At 50.3% G+C, this 19,046-nt stretch overlaps 1 protein-coding gene across 2 annotated transcripts in view; it reads left to right on the top strand.

Moving 5' to 3' along the window:
* The window catches only part of SHARPIN (SHANK associated RH domain interactor), a 1,065,128-nt gene that overhangs the window by 669,059 nt on the left and 377,023 nt on the right, over positions 1–19,046 (top strand). The window lies entirely within an intron of this gene.

A 19,046-nucleotide genomic window follows, 5' to 3' on the forward strand; every position in this document is an offset into this window, starting at 1 on the left:
CTTCGTAGAAGGGGGTTAACCATAATGCCTTGCAGTAGTTGCAAAACAGATAGAAGCATTTTGGTTTAACACATGCCAGTCATATTATACAAATTGTGAATTAACGACCTTTGTGGATCAAAATATGTTTGGTTGAGACAAAAGATGTAAACTATTTTTCGAGGGGATTGGGTCCTCCGACGTATTCCATATCTATGACATGTAATCACCACAGCTGTGCTGCTTCGGAAAATCTTCAGCTCCTGCGTCGATTACGTCGATACGCCGCCCTCGAGGACCTCCTCCGACGGCCGACGTCACTGGATGTTATAAGTAGGACGCACGACGCCCATAGCCTCAGTTCCGTTTTTTCCGCGAACGTTTTCGCTTAGATCTCGGGGCACCTCGACTCTTTGGAGTTTCTGTTCTTTCTCGGTTCTTCCAACCTGTTTGTTTTGTGAAGTATATGCTTCGTGAAGATGTCTAACTCGTCTTCCACCCCGCGTCCGGGCTTTAATAAGTGCGGGGACTGTGGGTCCAAGATGTTGGTGACGGACTCGCACGACACCTGCCTCTGGTACCTCGGGGAGGCCCATGACACGGATGACTGTGTCGACTGCCAGTCGCTCACGTCCAAAGCCTTGTGGGAGCGCAAGAAGAAGTTGTCGGTAGGTAAAGTTTCCAAGCCACGGAAGTCAAGGTCTGCTGGGTTTTCGATGGACGATTCGAGGGGCGACTCTCCGCATCGTCGTCGTCGGAAGTCCAGTGGGTCTCGGTTCCGGAGTCGGTCCCGCCACTCCTCTGCCTCTTCAAGGAACTCCCGGAAGCGCCGTCATCGGTGGCCTTCCCCGTCCTCTTCCGCGGACTCCGCCCGTTGGCGGGTCGCTTATCCCACCAAGCATGCGACACCAGAGGAATGGGCTTCCCTCGGGAAGCAAATGTTAGCGATTCTCGAATCGCAGGGCACTGGTCCGTCCGCGCCTCCAAGTGGGGTCGGTCGTGATCTGTCGAGGGTCACCGCTCGCACGCCTTCGGGCTCGGGTGGTCGGCACGATTCGCGGGAGAGGTCCTGCTCGGACAAGGGGAATCGTTCTCGTCATGCCCGGTCCAGGCCCCGGTCCTAGACTCGCTCAAGACCGTGTGCACCTGTGGTGTCTTCGAGGAAGACGTCGACGCCGAGGTCGTCGACACTCTTTCGAGGCCCTGCCTCCGAAGAAGTCGACGCCATCGGCACCCAGGCTGTCGAGGGACAAGCTCGGGGCTCCGCCTCGAGGCCTGTGTCGACGCCATCGATGCTGTCGCGCCGCGTTGGGCGTCGACGGCGATTCACTCGACGCCTTTCGAGGCTGTGTCGACGGGCGTACCCCGGGGCTCGGTGTAACCCCCTAGAAAGGCTCTGGCCAAGGTCAAGCATGGCTTTGTTCCACATTCTGTGTCTTCTTACCGCCATCTTGAGTTTTTCAGAGGTGGATGAGGGCTCTGATGATGGCATGGTTCCTGATACGGTGCCAAACGAGATTCTCGGGCCATAGCCAGATTGAAGACCTGCGGCAGTCCCTGCACGATGCCAGTGGGCTGGACACCTCTCCGGAGGTGGAGTTTTGTAGGCCTGAGCCTGGCACTCATGCCGACTCCTCGTACCGGCGCGTTATGTCTAGGGTCAGAGTACTTGGGATGGTCTGCTCCCCAGGGGATTTTCTTCAGGATGACCTTATGGATATCCTCGACGAAGGTCCACCAACTGACCTGGTACTGCCGTTCCATATGGCTCTACAGAGGAGGGTGGCAGCGGCTTGGACTGCTCCGGAGAGTCTCCCGGCAGTGGGCAAGTCTTTGCCGCGAAAATACCGCCCAGCCAGTAGCGACCCCTGCTACTTGACCAGGCACTCCACTCCGGAGAGTTTGGTGGTGCAGGCGCTATGGCCCCAGCAAAGCAGGCGTCATATCCTACCATCCCTCCTGATAGGGACGACAAGCGTTTTGACGGCTGGGCGAAGAAAGTGTTTTCTTCAGGGTGTATGGCGCTTCAGGCGGCCAACTCTGTGTGCCTTGTCACGTTCCACGCACACTTTGTGGAACGGTTTTTCCTTAGCGGCCTAACATATTCCCAAAGGGGACGAATGGGATGGTTTCTTTGACATGGTTCAGGATGGCAAGGATGCCATGTGTGAGGCCGTTCAGTCGGGTTTGGAAATGGCAGATTGCGTCAGCCGGTCCATGGCAGCGAGCACCATGATACGCAGGTTTTGGGTGGTTGCGGAAATCTTGGTTTGCTCGTGATGTGCAGGCCCGGCTCCGCAACATACCCTTTGACGGGGAACATCTTTTTGGCAGCAAAGCTGACGAGAGCCTTGAGAGGTTGCAGACCTCCAAAGCTGCAGCGAAGTCGTTGGGCGCTGCAGTTCGCCAACCTCAGCCTTTTCATCCTAGGGGACAGCAATGGAGGGGAGGTTCCTTTGGTTATTACTCATCCTTTGGTAAAGCGAGAGGAGCTGCCAGTCAAAGGGGCCACCGTAGGACTGCTAGAGGTTGAAAACAAGGTACTCGAGGTGCCAAGGCCGCTCGGGCTGTTGCCTCTTTGCCCTCAGGTAACGCCACAGCCGCTTCAGCTCAGTCATGAGGCCATGTCCCATGGTTCGCCGGTTGGGGGAAGGCTGGTGCAGCATCTTGCAGAGTGGAGCGCCATTACTTCAGATGTGTGGGTTCTGGAGATCATAACCCACGGCTACTGTCTTCCTTTCCGGCAGAGGCCTCAAGACAATCCACCGGGGAATCTCTCTTTGAAGTGTCCGGATCCGCTCCTTACGCAGGAAATTCAATCCCTGCTGGAGAAAGGCTCCATAGAACTGGTGCCTGTAGCGGAGAGGAACAAGGGATGGTATTCCCCTTATTTTTGATTTCCAAGAAAGATGGGGGTTTGAGACCCATCATGGACTTGCGCGGTTTGAACAAACTCCTCAGGAAGGACAAGTTCAAGATGGTTACTCTCTCTCAAGTCCTCTAGGCCCTTCAACCTCAGGACTGGTTGGTGTCTCTCGACCTCAAGGACGCTTATTTTCATGTGCCGATACATCCAAAGTGCAAGAAGTACCTGAGGTTCGCGGTTGGCGACTCGCACTTTCAGTTTCGGGTCCTGCCGTTCGTATAGACACTTCCGCCCCAAGGGTCTTCACCAAGCTCATGGTAGTGGTGGCAGCGCACCTCAGGAAAGGGGGGATTCACGTCTGCCCCTACCTGGACGATTGGTTGATCAGGGCACGCTCTCCCGAGCAACTCCTGGATCATCTGTCAGTCACCTGCCACTCCCTCCACAAGCTGGGCTTCTCCCTCAACTTAAAGGAGTCCCATTTGACACCAACTCAGAGGCTCCAGTACATCGGAGCTGTGCTCGACACGTCCCTGGGGCAGTGTTTTCCTCCCCAGGTGAGGGCTCGTCACATTCAGCAGATGGTGCACAAGTTTCAGCTTGCCCAGAGTCTCCCAGCGTTCGAGTTCTTGAGATTGCTCGGCCTCATGGCATCCTGCATTCTTCTGGTGCCAGAGGCCAGGTTGCGGATGAGATCTTTGCAATGGGCACTCAAGGTCCAGTGGTCTCAGTCCTCCTGCAGGTTGTCGGACCCTGTTCAGCTGCCGTCCTCGGTCGCCCCCAGGACCTTCTGTGGTGGGCCGTCGAAGACAATCTGATGAAGGGGGCTCCATTTTGGCTACCCTGGCCGGGGGTGACGCTCGTGACGGAAGCATCCCTCACGAGATGGGGAGCTCATGCCAACGAGTTGACAGTCAGCGGTTGTTGGTCTCCGTCGGAGTCCAGACTCAATATCAATCTGTTGGAGCTGAGGGCCGTAAGGCTAGCCCTGAAGGCTTTTCTGCCGACTGTGCGAGGGAAGAATGTCCTGATCCTGACGGACAATACGGTGGCCATGCACTACATCAACAAAAAGGGGGGGGCAGGGTCACTTCCTCTATGCAGGGAGGCGATGCAGCTCTGGTTCTGGGCAATCCAGCAGGAAGTTTCGATCTCGGCAGTTCATCTGGCCAGAGACGAAAACGAGACGGCGGACGCTCTGAGCAGGCAGAGTGCGATCTCGCACGAGTGGGAGTTGGCTCAGGACATTCTCCTGGAGATCTTCGCCCTTTGGGGGACCCCTTAAGTGGATCTCTTCGCCTCCAGTGTCAACCGGAAGTTGAGCGGTTCTGCTTGTGGGCATTTCCTCCAAAAGGAGCCTTAGGAGACGCCTTCTTGGTGGAGTGGTCATTCCCACTGCTGTATGCGTTTTCTCCAGTCCCCGTCATCCCGCAAGTACTGCAGAGGTTCGGTTCCCGGATGATCCTCATTGCTCCGGCGTCGGCCCGGAGGACGTGGTACCCAGACCTTCTCGACTTGTTCATCTGCCCTCCACATCGTCTTCCCTACCGAGACGATCTGCTCTCACGGGAGGGAGGTCAGGTTCTCCATCCAGAGGTCAAATCCCTCAACCTTCACACTTGGTTTCTGAAAGGTTGAGGTATAAGGATTGGGACCTCCTTGAAGACGTGATGGAGGTGTTGCTCTCGGCCAGACGGCCCGCAACAAAGTCCCTGTACTGTTGCCGTAAGTTCTGCGACTGGTGCAGGGTTAAGAATGTGGATCCTTTTGCATGTGACATTCCCATGGTTCTGTCTTTTTTGCTTTCTTTGGCCCACAGGGGCTTGCAAGTGGGTACCGTTAAAGGTTACCTGGTGGCGCTGTCCATATTTAAGCGCTCGTCTAAAGAGTGTTCCTATTTTAAAATTCCTTTAATTTCTCAGTTTCTGAAAGGGCTCACTAATGGGTTCCCTCCGTCACCTTTCCAGGTGCCCGGTTGGGATTTGAACCTTGTTCTCAAGTTTCTGATGGGTGCTCCGTTTGGGCCTTTGCATTCATGCCCTTTGAGACTGTTAACTCTTAAAACTGTATTTTTGGTTGCGGTCACTTCCGCTCGCAGAGTGAGTGAGTTACAGGCACTTTCAGTTAAGCCACCCTTCACTGTGTTTCATAAGGACAGGGTTGTCCTTAGAGTTTGTCCTTCCTTTCTTCCGAAGGTGGTGTCGGAATTTCATTTAGGCCAGAAGGTTGTTCTTCCAGCATTTTATTTTAGGACCCACCGGTCGGCTTGCGGGCCCATTCTACCAGGTGTATGGCTGCCTCTACCGCCCTAAAGAGGGGTGTTCCTATTTGTAACATCTGTGATGCAGCCATCTGCGCTTCGGTACATACTTTTGTACGTCACTACTCCCTCGATTCCATCCGTGGGCAGGATCTGGCATTTGGCAAGGTGGTCCTTTACTCCGCAATTTGATTGGGTATTCTAAATTTCAGTTTTCTAAATTCCTTTCCCACCTCCTTGCATTGGTACTGCTTTGGGATTCTGTCATAGATATGGAATACGTCCGAGGACCCAATCCCTTCGAAGAACAAGTTACTCTCTTACCTGGTAACGTTCTTTCGATGGGATGGTCTGATGACATATTCCATATCGCTCCCTCCCTGCCTTCCCCGCTACAGAATTTCTTATGCGATTGCAGCTTACGTTTCCGTAAGGCTTTGTGTGTCAGACTGGCAGAAGACTCGTGCCACACGTTCTGGGAAAAACTACAACTGAGGCTACGGGCGTCGTGCGTCCTACTTATAACATCCAGTGATGTCGGCCGTCGGAGGAGGTCCTCGAGGGCGGCATATCGACGTCATCTACACAGGACGCAGACTCCGAAGATTTTCCGAAGCAGCACAGCTGTGGTGATTACATGTCATAGATATGGAATACGTCGTCGAACCATCCCATCGAAAGAACGTTACCAAGTAAGAGTAACTTGTTCATTTTCTCCAGCATGGGGTCTGGCATGGATTCACATGCTCATGAATGTTCCCCGTCGTCAGGCTGTTTCAGTACTGTCTTTCTACTAGTAACCAATCACTGGTCTCTGGGTCACACTGCCCCAAGCCAATGACGGCCCTCTACCTAAGCCCCTCCTCTCGCAGCCATCTTCAGATTTTTACTGCACGTTCATGTGTTGGGAGTCCTTATGCTATAGCTCTCGAGCTTTTACTGCATTTTGCGATTTTTCAAAGAGTTTATTCTCATTTTTTTCAGCCAATCGAGCCTCAAGCTCCACCATTTCTACTTCCGATCAACGGGGACCCGTTTCGGAATTTTTTACGCCCCTCAAGGGTTAAGTTTGTGTCGAGTTTCGCTTCTTGGAGGATTCCGGAAGATCTTTGAGGCCTACCCCGCGTGGACATGGCCCAGCACAAAGGAAACACGGCACCCGGATGCAAGCTGTTCAGGAGTTGCCCTGGATGCGGATTGCAGAATGTCTTCAAGGAGGATGAGCATTCCAGATGCCTCTACTGTCTTCACGAAGACAAAACGCGCGTGGAGAAGGACTGTGCGTTTTGCAAGAACATGTCCGAACGGACTATGAGGGATCGGCCTCACCAACTGGCTTAAAGGGAAGAGCCCAGCAGCAGGTGAGAAGAAAAAGAAGTCTGAGCGGTCTTCTAAGTCCTTTGAGAACGCTGTGGCGACGGGGGTCCAACAAAAGGCAAAGCACAGCGAGTCCGCGGGCACCGGGAGCGCCGAACGGTCGGGCTCCTCGGCTGCTAGGCAGGGCGCACTTTCACCGACGCCATCAACCATGAGCCAACACTCTGGCTCTGGGAAGAGAAAATCTGAGAACTCGGGTAAGCTTCGGGAGAAGCCCCGGTCGATCCCGTCGGAGAAAGCCAAGGGGTAGCGAGGTGGTGACTCTCCCCCCAAGGTGAAGGCCTCAGACGCACCCAAGGTTGTGAAGGCCCTGATTCACCCGGCTGAGGCCTCTATCGAGGAAGTCACGGCTGCCCTGGCGAAGCCTGTGGGGGCTACACCAGTGGAGGCGACCTCAGGGCCTAGAGTTTCCCTGCCACCATGGAGGGAATCCTCTTTTCAGCCCATCAATAAGACCCCCATGAAACCACAGGTGGAAAAAGGGGGGGCCCCGGTGGCCATCATGGACACAGGTACAGCCTCTGAAGAGGAGCTGGTTGGAGTCGCGAAGATCCTGAACAAGAAGTTCAAGGAGGTCCGGACCCACGGGAGGGATCCCGACGAGGCGGACGAAGAAAGCGACTGTGGTGCCGACGAGGAACCCGTGGAGGCGGAGGATTCAACTCCCCAACCGTCGCACCCGTCGCAATCGGTACCTGGGCCACAAGACAATTCAGGAGCAATCTTGATGGGAATCCAGGCCTTGTGTACGGAGATAAGGACAAGGTTTCCCTTACCCCCAACTGACGATCTAGCGGAGCCTGGACCGTCGGGAAGCCCTCCAAGCAAGCGGAGAAGAGTTCATCCACCCCGCCCTTCCAGCCTTCTCGGCCTTCGCAGCCTTCTTCTCCTTCCCCTGATTTGAGGTATGACATGGGGACGGATGATGACTGTGGCAACGATGGGATCGACCTCCCATCACCTCCTCGGGCCTCCCCGCCCTACGAAAATGGCTCTTTCCACGCCATGGTCGCCAGGGCATCCGAGCTTTTCCAGCTCTACCCCGAGGAACAGAAGGAAGGTTTCCTAGATCAACGGTGTGAGGCCAAGAGGAAGACAGTCCTCTCGATTCCTTTACTTGACGACATCTGGGACGAAGGGCTCTTGGTCCTTAAGAACCTGTCCACGGCTTTCAAGAGAGACCGATACGAGAAGAAGTACCGGGACCCGGATTCCGCCCCCATGTGCCTTTAGGGTGCAGCTGACCCCGGATTCGGTAGTCACCGCGGCGGCCAAGAAGAAGGCAGCAGCCTTAACTTCGACCTCCCCACTGGACGGCGAGGGGAAGAAACTGGATGCCATAGGACGGTGGGGTCAGTTCGGCGGCGGCAACAACAATTAAAGCGGCCAACGCCCTTGCGATTGTGGCCCGCTACGACCGGGAGCTGTGATTTAAGATGGCTCCCCTGCTGGACTTCCTCCCGGACGACAAGAGGGCGGAAGCCCTGGAGATCCTTCAGGAAGGCGAGGTGGCGTCGGACCACGCCATAATGGTGGCCACGGACATTGCCGACGCCGGTTTTCGCCAGATGGGCAACAGCGTTTGCCTTCGCCGACGTGGTTGGCTCAAGGCAACCGATTTCCACCAAGATGTGCAGACCGGAGTCCTGGACATGCCGTTTGACGGGAACAATCTGTTTGGCAAGACAGTGGACGAGTCACTGCAGGCCATAAAGGCCGACACGGAGACGGCTCAGGCTTTGCGTGTTCTACAACGACGACGGCCGCCCTTTCGGAACTTCGGAGGCAAGCAATATGCCTCCAAAGGATTTGGCGACGGCTCCTCGATGTACCGCCAAGCAGCCCGCTCCTCGTTGCAGGAGGCCTACAGAGGACGCAGCAAGTCTGGAGGACCTAGTCGTCGTCGCCAAGGTGGCAAGGCCGCGGCCAAGCAGGATTGAACCGGCCGTAGCATCGGGCCCCAACCTCAGCACCCCAGTGGGAGGCTGGCTGGCGAAGTTCGTCAGCGTGTGGGAGTCCATCTCCACCGACCGATGGGTGCTGGATGCCCTGGCCCGTGGACACACCCTAGAGTTTCTAAAGAAGTGCCCCTGCATTCCACCCGTGGCCAGGAAGGAAAACCACATCCCTCAACTGCTGCTGTAAGTAAGGGCGATGCTGAAGAAAGGAGCCATCGAGCTCGTCCCAAAGAGGCTCTGGGGCTCTGGGGTGTACTCTCGATACTTCCTCGTAAGAAAGGAGACCGGCGGCTGGCGTCCCATCCTGGACCTTCGTCTAAGCAAATACATCAAGTCCCAGATGTTCCGGATGGTCACCCTCCAGCATGTGCTGGGACAACTGAAGGAAGGAGACTTCCTATCGTCGCTGGACTTGGAGGATGCCTACTTCCACATCCCCATCCTAAAAGGACATCTAAAGTTCCTGAGATTCGTAGTCCAAGGGCGACACTATCAGTTCAAGGCTCCTTCCCTTCGGTCTGAAGTCGGCGCCCAGGGTATTCACCAAGTGCCTAGCACCAGTGGCGGCGCGGCTGCACCTGCAGGAGATCCACGTCTACCCCTAACTGGACGATTGGCTCACCGAGTAAAGACAAGGGAACTCGCCGTCGTGCACACAGCGAAGACTGTCCAACTGCTCACGGATCTGGGATTCTCGATCAACTTCGTGAAATCCCACTTGGTGCCGTTGCAAGTCGCCCTGTTCCTGGGAGTACAAAATAATCTATTATAGGCCCAAAAACACACACTAAGACATGAAATAAGCGGGTAGTAATATCACACACTACTCAATTATCAACCATATATGCAGTCACCTTTGTTTGTAGGAATGCATACAATAAATTAGACCACTAAAAGAAGGTAAATAGTGAGGCAGTGGAAGGAAACCAGTTCACAAGAATTTTTCCCTAACTTTAGTCCAATCCCTATGATGTATGGGGCCTTGTGACCAAAAGTCACAAAGCTTCTTATGTGAGGGGACTGTTGTAGGAAGAGTTATTGTGGTTGTGAAATGTTCCAGAAGATATTCAACAACGTTACAGGTCAGTAAAATTATATTCCTATCTTTAAGATACAAGCTTTTATATCCGACAATCAAAAAGCGACAGAATGGAATTGCCAAAGTTCAGTCTAAGGTAGAAACGGGGTGAGGCGAATGTGTTGTAATTACTTGCTCCTCTGACTTTCATTTTTGAGATGACTAGCTGGGTCGACTGGGGGTCGCTGGAGGTAGCTTTTCCCGCTGTTGGTTCCACTGAGAGGTGTCCAGGGGCTGTGGGTGCAAGGACTCTTCCAGTCATTTCCAGGAGCAGTGTGCACGCATTTGCGAAGAAGAAATGGCAAAGGCACCGATGCAGACCTCTTCAGGACACTTCACCAGATGGTGGAAGGTGACGCCAGCGATGGCTAACCCACATGGGCGACTGGCGTCTTTCCGTTCGTGGTTGAAGACCTTCCGGAGCAGGATCCCTTGATGCTGGGACACTGAAGTTTGGCAGGAAGGAGTCTTGTCCCACAAACTGGCGACAGCAGAAGTTTTGGTGATGAACATGGAACACTGGAGAGCTGGTCAATACACAGGGTGGTCCTGTGACAATTCTGAATGCTCAGGGTAGTTGGATCATCTAGAGTGCGTCCAGACAGGTTATTTCCACCAGTCCGAGGGTTGAAGCACTAGAGAAGACCTTCGCAGATCAGGTAGTCCAGTCGGGCTTCAACAGGCTAAACGCAGGAATGGATGCCAGGCCTCTTCGAGAGTTGTCCATGGATCTTCAGTCGGCTCCTCTTCTCCACAGGATACTTGGCTCCAACACTGATCTGAAGACATGGCTGCAGGAGTCCTCTAATTATCCAAAATACTGGCTGGAAGCAAGTCCAAGCCCGCCAATGGTAAGGATCTGCACCATTCAAACAGCCAGCAGTGGTGCAATCTGGGACCACTATATGGGTTTCACTCATGCCCCACACCTAGCTTCTCTTGCGCCCCAAATGTGGAGTGGTACCAGACAGTGTCACCCACATTCTGGGTCCACACACACCAGGCCAGCAGTAGCCCGTGAAAGCAGCAGCTTTCCCGGGTGAATGAATGACCATATAAAGGATTTCTTGACCTGAGAAGGTAGGAAGAAGGCCAAACAACAATATAACCAACGAAAAAGTAAAACCTCTCATGGCACGCCCATGTTAAGGCACTGGCCATGTTGAGTGGCCACACGTGGTAAACGCAAATGTGCACACTATAAATAATGCAAAAAGTAAGCGGAAGGTTTCACTTCACTGTAAAAAGTCAGGACAGGTTCAAAAGCTAAGTTTGGCCTTGGGGCAAGACGTTTGTCTTGGAAGCAAGTCAATGCGTAGCAACACAGGTTCGAATCCCGGGCTCGCGTTTAGAAACTGGTCCCCGGTATTGAGCGCATTCTAAAGGAACAATTATAATACAATATCGAGGGAAATGTGCCTAAAGACAAAACTTTCCTAACATTTGATACCAACCCTCCCCTCAAACCCCCATGCCCGGACTAGGGACAGGGGAATTTTACCGACCCATGGAGGGGTTTCCTGTTCCTGTTGGTTATACATTCTGGACAGACCATCGGCATTGCTATGCCTTTGCTCAACGGTGAAGTGAAAGCCTTATGGACCACCTGACCAACTTGGAATTCTCTCCTTTCATTTTCATTAGCCTCTTTAAGGGCCTATGGTCAGTCTGTTCGGTGAAGTGAGTCCCAAGAGGTAGTTTCTCAGCTTCCGAAAGGCGCACACAATGGAAAAACATTTGTTTTCCACAGTCGTCCACCTGAGCTCTCTGTCCTTAAACTGGCGATTAATAAAGCATATAGGATGTTACCTTCCTTTATCATCTAACTGAAAGGACAGCACCTAACCCAGTGTCAGAGGCAGATGCCTGCACTGTGAAAGTTGTCTCGTAATCTGGTGCCCTGAGAACGGGCCTGAAAAAGGGAATCCTTCAGCATGTCTTCTTTATTTTAATTCTTGTTAAACACTACACGCCCATGGGCCTCAGAGCACACGTAAAACAGAGACAAGGGGGTCATATGGGAGTCCTAGAAAGGAGAATAGAGCGATTAGTCTGCTGAGTTGAAGAGGAGGGTTTTAATAGTCCTCGTAAACACCACCAATGAAGGTGAGGATCTTAAGATGGATGGGAGAGCATTCCATTTTTCTGGAACTTGGATTTCAAAGCTTATTCCGCCAAATTCTGTCACTGTAACATTATTGGTTCAAGGTGTGGTTCTCATTAAAGCGCAACATCCGTGCAGGTTGTCTCGAGGCGTTACGGAGAATTCTCAGAAATGTGCTAATTCCGCTCTACCTTGGAGACCCCCAGCACTTTTGCTGGACTTTAGGACTTTGAATGTTTAACTTGGAAAGAATGAGACCTTTTCCCCCTCTCTCTGTGATTTGAACTGTTTCTTTTGGTTTTGGAGTCTGACAAACTCCATAGGCATCATCTGTTTACATTGTGGCACACAGCACCTTCAGTGCAGTGGCACAGGAAAGTCAGACTTCCCCAAGGTTTCAATACCTTCTCTTGAATGAACTACTGTTTCTAAGATCAGTAAAGTGAAATTGACTTTACTTACATTTGTAACTTTCTAGACCCAGCACACACCATCTTGCAATAGGGTGCTGGAGGGGTTACTTAGTCTAGTTGTCTAGTTTCTCGTGTAACATTTTTGTTACCCTTTCTACAATTAATGGCTGGTGGCAGTGGTTTACATTTAACTGCTGTTGTGTGTTTTTGCCACAGGCTGTGTTTGCAGCTGCAGTACAGCACCCATGGGTGCCCATTTTGTCAAAATGGCCCCGGTCTTCTTTTTTTCGCTATTTCTTGCTGGAAAGGTCCTTTTGGAGATTTACTCTGCGCGCCAAACCAGGTTTGGTCCCTTTGTTCGTTTTTTGTCTCTGGCGGGATTCACAAGTGGCTCCAGGATATCTGGCAGGGGCAGGAAGTGAGGGAGGTGCCTGAAACTCCCTGTGCTTAATCCCCTTGGTTACAGGAATGCACCCAAAGGTGAGTGGCCGGCTGGCTGTCTGGCAAGGACAGCCCACCATGCTGTGTGATTGACAGCAAGGCTGGAATGAATGGGAGAAACCTGCATAAAAGGCGAGGCTTTTTGGCTTGGTAGGCAGAGTCGATCACTGGACGAAGGAATCCGAAGAAGAACTTCTGCTGCAACTCCTGGACCATTGGTTTGACCGGTGAAGCCCTGCTGCTGTGCTAAAACTTACCTGCAAGAAGTGCTTCAGCTCACCTAGACTTTTGCCCAATTGACATTGGCCTAGCCTGGCTCCCTGAATGGCTCTTCTCTCCTCTCACATTGTGTTGCACCTATCCTCCCAGGAAAGGGTTCACTTACTTTGCATTTGGGGGTTCAAAAGTACTTGCCTGCTTCAGAATATTTGTGTGATCTCTTGTTTATTGTAGTACCCCTTTTCTTTGACACTCATCTAAGTAATGCTCTAAATGTACCAATGATATATTAATGTCCACAGTTTCCTAGCTATTTAAGTCACCTGAGGGTGTAGGAAGTGTATGTGTGCCATCCCCATTGGGTATTTGCTGATTTAGAGAAACTAAGAGTGTGTATTTTGGAGTGTATTTGTGTGTTACTGCTATATTGCCCCTTCTGAGGAAGACTTATTCAAACTGACTGTTAAATAAATTAATAATTGTTTAATCAAGAAACCTTGAGTAAGTGTTTATTTGGATACTGGTCATTGTGAATCTCTGTAACTACCAACCTGTGTAGTACAGACTTGTACCAAAGGTTGGGTTCCTGTTGTCAGGAGATCAAGGTTGTTGTAGTACACCCGAAGGGTACTGCTCAAAATCTTGCCTAACACTGGTGACAGGCGGTGAGGATCTATTGTAGAGTTGTTACACTAAGAATGTGCTTTGCTTTTGTTAAACTAAAACCTTCACAAGGGTAAGCTCCACTAGAACAGCAATTGTAACATGCCAAATATGGATAGTTTCAGTGAGGAAGCCCTGATCATTTTAACAGTAGATCAACTGAAAGAAATCTTAGGTCAGGCATCTCCCTGTTAAAGGAAAGAAAAATAAATTGATTGCATGATTGTAGAATCATCAAAGTCTGGGTAGTAGGCCTGTCACACCTGCTAACCCAGGCAATGTGGAAATTGATAATGAGGATGATAATTCAGAGTAACTCTAATGTCTTAGAAGAGTCAGAGGAGGGAGAGGAGTCACAACATCGGAGCCCCTCTTTACCTCAGCAGGCCCTTTCGCCTCAACCTGTATCCACTGGGACCCCACAAGGTCCATCACCGAGTCCAGAATGTGTGTCGCTTGAGGAAATGAGACTTGAGTTGGAATTCAAAAAGCTACAAATCCAAGCTGAAACCAAAAATCAAGACATCAGATTCAGGGAATTAGAAATGCAACATGCTCTTGAAATGAAGAAATTGTCTCTTGAAAATGCTTCTATCCCAGAATCCTCTGGGTCTTCCAGTCCCAAGAGGCCTTGCCTGCCCAAAGAAGCAGTGAGTATGTATGATGTGAAACATGATACTTTGGATTGGTTGGGTGCTTTTGAATAGAATTATGGGATTCAGGATTTCACAGGGAATCGGTTGATTCCTTGGCTTCTATCTAGGATTCCCCAGATTGCAACTAATGCTCTAATGGAGGTGGGGGAACTTGAAAGATTGGAGTATGATGCTAGCTTTGATAACTAGATTTGGGAAAACTCCTTTCCTGTACCTTAAGAGGTTTAGGACCCTCAAAAAGACTGATGGTACCCCTTGCGCTACCTGGGTGTATGAATGTTTGAACATCTTAGATGGTTGAGTAAAGGATTACAGAGTGAACCAGAGGGAGGTCGGCAGAAGCCCCCATTTGTGAAAACATTTGGTAAATGGTATGCTTATGGGTCAACTGACTATGTGAAAGGAGATCCCAGGTGTAAGGGTAAACCTTCAGGGGTCCACACTGCCTCCTTCGCCTTCATCCCTGAAGGAGAAGTTCATATGGCAAGTGGAAACTTTCAATTTTTGGGTGAAGACCCCATTGGAGTCTCAGCCAGGGTTTCTTTTGTGTCCCTGGGTCTGTGGGAACAGCAGAATGTAGATGTGTATAACTTTATTCTAGCTAACGCAAACAAATATTACAAGGACAGTGTAATTGTGAATGGTCAGGAAACCCCTGACATTAGATCCACTGGGCCAGCATTACAGTGGTGGGTGAACACTTTTTAAAACCCGAGTATGTTGCTAAGGCACCCAAAGGCCCCACTAAACTTGCTGGACGCCCTGTCCAGATGTTTCCAATACTACAAGCTCTCAGCCAGTGCAACAAGAGGACTGTAAGACTGTCGGTGTACAGAGGTGCCTGGGAGAGTCCTGTTGGGGAATGACTTAAAAGCTCTTTGAGTTGTATCAAGCACCCCCAGGCCTCCCAGCTCCCAGCAAAAGGAAGCAGGAGCAGACTAGACTGGCCAGAGAGCAAACTTTGAATAACTCTCAATGCGAAGTTAGAGATACCTATAACTCCCAGTCCACATGAAGAACAGCCTTCTGATTCCAGGAAGACAAAGGAGAAACCCAAAGTCTCGGGAAGAAAGAAAAGTGTCACCCCTGTGCACAAAACCAGGACATCACCGAGAAGACAGTCCAAGTTCACACCTGTGACACCTCCACCAGCTGAGGCTGAGTGTGAGGTCCAACCAGAAGATGGTGAATAAGCTACTGATGACTCAGAGCTGGAAGAAGCCCTTCCCCTGTTGGAGATCTGGATCCTAAAGACCATCCTGAGCTGCAGACTTTGCTTGTAGAAGGTGGCCCCCGTAGGGCAGACTTCAGCAGAGGTCAAAGAGAGTGTCCTACTCTTGAAGCACTTCACCAATAGCCAGCTTCCCAGCTGGAAGGGAAAGAACCAGGTAAGCACAGGCTGTACTGGGAGGATGTCCTCCTTTACAGTGCGCCTATTCAGACTACCCCAGGGGATTACAGAAGACTTGTAGTGGCTCAGGTGGTGAGACCTCAGTTTCTATCTATAGTTGGCCCATGCGATTCCTCTAGATGGTCACTTAAGTTTTAAGAAGACCAAGGAAAGGATTTCTCTTTCTATTGGTCCAAGATGGGGTCTGATGTAGATAAATTCTGAAGAAGCTGTCACACTTATCAGACTTCTGGCATGAGTGGATCCAAGAACATGGCACCCTTGGTGCCACTCCCAGTGGTGGGAGTCCCTTTTGAGAGGGTAGGGATTGACGTTGTTGGTCCCTTAGACCCTCCCACATCTTCAGGCAACCGATTTATATTGGTTGTGTTAGACCATGCTACCAGGTATACTGAAACCATACCTCTGCTAAGCCGCTCCTTGATATTTTTACCAGGGTTGGTTTTCCTAAGGAGGTTATCTCAGACAGGGGGACCAATTTTGTGTCCCACTACATGCAGACCATTTGGAAAAACTGGAGTGACCTACAAGTTCTCAACATCTATCATCCCCAGACCAATGGGTTGGCGGAGAGGTTTAATAGAACTACGAAGAACATGATAGGTGCTTTAGAAGAACCCCTTAGAAGAAAGTGGGACCTTCTACTGCCATGCCTTCTCCTTGCTTGTAGAGAATTCCCTCAGGAAGGGGTTGGCTTCAGCCCCTTTGAGCTTCTCTATGGTCATCCGGTTAGCGGTCTATTGGCCCTAATCAAGGAAGGGTTGGCGAGTGCTCCTTCCCTCAAGCCAGTGAGAGTCAATATTTGTTAGGTCTCCGAAGGAGAATCTCACACATGACAGAAGCTTCAGATAACTTGAAAGCAGGTCAGGCTCTGGTGAAGCATTGGCATGACCAGAAGGCCAACATGGTTGAGTTTACTCAAGACCAGCTAGTTCTAGTTATGGTATCTACAAGGCAGAGGGCCTTGCAGGACAAATTGATTGGACCCTTCAAGGGTGTGGGCAAACTTGGAGAGGTCAATTATTTGGTGGACTTTGGCAACCCCAAGGAGGCCCCCGGGTCTTTCACACCAACCGCCTAAAAGCATATGTCTTTAGACCAGAACTAGGAGCTTTGATCTTAGCCTCTGCTTAGGAGGAGGAGGCGAGTGAGCCTCTACCTGACCACCTCAATGGACAACCTTTAGAAGGAAGTTAATCTCTCTTCTGATATGACTCTGGAACAACAGGAGGAGTGCAAAAAATGTTAAATCAGTTTGCCCTTCTGTTTTCACTGATACCAGGCTTGACCCCTTGGGGCCAGCATTATATGCTCACTGGTGACTGTCTCCCTGTTAAAAGCATGGATTACAGAATGTCAGACCATGTAAGAACCCACATAAAAGAAGTGGTCAAGAAGATGCTTGATCTTGGGGTAATAGAGCCATCTACAAGTCCATGGGCTAGTCCAGTAGTACTAGTACAAAAGGCAGGATCCAAAGTGTTGACGTTCTGTGTGGACCATAGAGCTCTTAATGCAGTCACCACGACTGATGCCCATCCTTTACCTAGGACAGATGAGCTGGTGGATAAACTTGGTTCGGCCAAGTTCCTCAGTACATTTGACGTAACCTCAGGCTATTGGCAAATAGCTCTGACTGACCATGCCAAGGGGAAAACTAATTCTTCAACCCCAGGAGGCCTCTACCAGTTTAAGGTTATGCCTTTTGGACTAAAGAATGCACCTGCTACATTCCAAACAATGGTAAATCATGTTCTGAATGGGAAGGAGGACTTCTGCATGGTATACTTGGATGACATTGCAGTGTTCAGCCCTACTTGGGAAGATCATATTGACCACTTACAAGGCATAAAATAAGCAGTGTTGCATTGCAATTTGCTATGCAATTCTGTAGGTTTGCTAATCAAATGGGCACTTGTGTAGAAAAGTTAGCTATTTAAGTTGCCCTCTTCAATTAAGGCACACAGCTCGCCATACTACATTCCTCTTGTCCTCGGTGCTCTCTTGAATCTATTTTCCCTGTTCCCTTCAAGTGCTAGTGGAGAGAAAGTACATAAGTAATCATCTGTTCCACTCTTATGTGCCAAAGGCATGCGTGGGAGTGCTAGGCAAGAATTCCTTTTTCAAATAATTGCACACCAGAAGTAATCACGAAGATATATTTATTAAGCGTTCAATATCCTGTCTGGCAAAGACCTCTGTGTCCACTTTTTTTAAAAACAATTCCATTGCTAAAATGTAAGTTGTTACATAATGCATAATTACAGTATTGATGGTGTAAAATACTGCACCATCTCCATGCTTTACAGTAAAGTTTGTTAATGTTATCTAAATTTCATAGTGTCAACTATACTTCATTTTGTTGGGGAAGATGCATCAAATTGACGAGTGAAAACCTTTGAAAATGTACATGATGAAATGCTTTTGATGGCAAACCTAGTTCTGTAACTTGCAGGTTGCATGCATCTTTCAACTGGTGCTCCTATGAGCGAAACCATACTCGACATTCAATATCACCCTGTTGCTTTATACCAGGTACCTTGAAAGTGAGACGACCACAAACTGCAATATTCCACATAGTTTGCCCAGGTCTGTGTCTGCTACGCAATCCACTGTGCTTAGTCTTTCTTGCCTCTTACATAACAAATACACAAAGCAATCTAGATGCTTACACAAAGTAGTGATCAATATTTCCATCCAGTCTGTAAATCTACAACTCTACTGCAATACCAAACACAGTAGTTGGCCTCCAGAGCTCGCTTTGCTTACTGATTGTATTATATATACTCCTACGTCCCGTCCCCTTTCCTCCATACTTATGATGGGACATTCCTCCATCCTGTGGGACGGGACCGCAGCACTTTGTAAAAGCATCAAAATTTTGCAAATATGTTGTCTTTGATCTTTTTACGTGGGGTACCACATGCGGCCGTAGCCCCGCCCACCTTAGCTCCGCCCAGCACATCGACACATCAGTCCTTTTCTCCGCTTGCTCGAGACTGGACGCACTTGCATCTGATATGATATGATATGATAGTTTATTTATATAGCGCCTATACACAATGTGTTTCAAAGCGCTTCAAGGAGGGAGGAGACATAGGAAAAATACAGTTACATTCAGCAAAAGTCCTTGAAACAATACAGAATGTGAAAATAACTATCATAATAGGCCTGTCGACATTTCTGATAGTGCAAGTGCATAGAACAAGTAAGGCAAGAGGTGATGGAAAGGAAGGAAAACAGAGCAAGCAGTAACATTACTAAGTCTGACGACAATTTACGCAGTGCAGGTGGTAACAAGAGGTGGGGTGGGAGGGGGGGGCAAGTGGACGGAGGGGGGAAGGAGAACAAGACACGCTACTGAGCAAAAAGTCAGTGACAAATTTGAAAAGCAGGGGAGGGGGAGAACAAAAGGGGGGGAGACAGACAAGCTGCTATCAAGAGTCACGGAACAGATGGTAGGAGTAAGTGTTAGGAGGGGGAAGTCTAAGAGGGGGGAGAATAAGAAGGGGGGAGTAGGAGGGAAGTTGAAGAGGATGGAAATGAGGGGGGGGTGGAGCGCAGAGCAAGAGGGGGGCAAGCAGGGTGAGGGCACACAGATACTTATGGGGGGGCAAACAG

Source organism: Ambystoma mexicanum, chromosome 5q, assembly GCF_040938575.1.
Source record: "Ambystoma mexicanum isolate Mex_15411 chromosome 5q, UKY_AmexF1_1, whole genome shotgun sequence".
Lineage (NCBI taxonomy): Eukaryota > Metazoa > Chordata > Amphibia > Caudata > Ambystomatidae > Ambystoma > Ambystoma mexicanum.